Below are 1,201 nucleotides of genomic sequence, written 5' to 3' on the forward strand. Positions count from 1 at the left end.
AATTTATTAATTTTCAAGTTTGCGATAGGTGAAGGAAAAATCCTGACAAATCTTGCTTGACTTTTTACTTTTTTAACAGATAGGGAAACAAAAGGAATTCTGGGAATGAATTCCAAACTCTTAAAAAAAATCCCATTTACATGGGTTTATCCTATAGGCTAAAGCTCACCCACTGGGTTTAAAGCTGAAGCCAGGATAATAGCTGATCAGATTCCCAACTACAGATCGGTTTCGATGTTGAGTCATCGCCTGTGAGTCCTACCCGAAGGTATGGGCTCCGATGCTCATGTGTCCAAGGCTTTCGCCAATGAACAGCATGTGCGGGCAGATCCACCTTCGCCGAAGCTAGGGTGAAAACCACCAAGTCTTGGCCTAGGGTCAAGTCCAGAGGTCTATGACACCTATTCAGGGTGCACAAATCAAACACAAAAAGGGTGCAGAAGTGTACGGTTGCAATGCCATTAATCACCTTGGTAAGGCTTCAGCATAAGGAGCATGTGCGAAGCCCCCGACAAAAAATAAGTCAGCAGCTCTTCCCTAATGGGAACACAGCCCCTCTGCTTTCATCAAGCTTCAGCTTCATCACAATTAGCAATAATCACGCCTCGGTTTGACCTCATTGGCTATGATACTGCCACTGCTCAAAGCTTGGTTTCACCTTTCTTGAGGCTCATCAGTGTAGTGCAGGGTTTTCTGATCAGCTTAGGTAGAGTCACCATGTGGTTCTACAAACAAATAAATAAGGTTGAGGAGACTGCCTCATACAGACAAAAGCAAACAAAAGGAATTCTGGGAATGAATTCCAAACTCTTTATTCTGTCTCAGCATCAGTTGTACCTGCCACAAGCCCTGTGTAGACCCGGTCTGTGAGGATGAGTGCAGCAGGTTGAATGATCACCTTAACAGATAGCTTACTCAATGAATAAAGACTCCAGATGTGTTTTCCAATGCTTCTTTAAGCTTCAAGGTAGCAAGGGTATAACATAGAGACTTTTCCATAGGTAAATTTCTAATGAAGATACACAGCTTACATACACTGCAGTCTCTTCATAACACACTCAACAAAAAGGGCAGTTACAACAACAAAATGGAGGGCGGGAGCAACTATCTAGCAAGAAACAGCAGGGGTGAATGGACGATACCAAATAACATTATAACAATAACATTTAATAACAACTGCTAGGCAATAAAAGCTGCGTGG

General features: G+C 42.7%; 1 pseudogene; it reads right to left on the minus strand.

Annotated features, from left to right (window-relative positions):
* Positions 1–491: 491 nt before the first annotated feature.
* LOC116410651 lies at positions 492–649 on the minus strand (annotated as a pseudogene).
* Positions 650–1,201: the final 552 nt, after the last annotated feature.

This window comes from Xenopus tropicalis, chromosome 4 (assembly GCF_000004195.4).
Source record: "Xenopus tropicalis strain Nigerian chromosome 4, UCB_Xtro_10.0, whole genome shotgun sequence".
Taxonomy (NCBI): Eukaryota; Metazoa; Chordata; class Amphibia; order Anura; family Pipidae; genus Xenopus; species Xenopus tropicalis.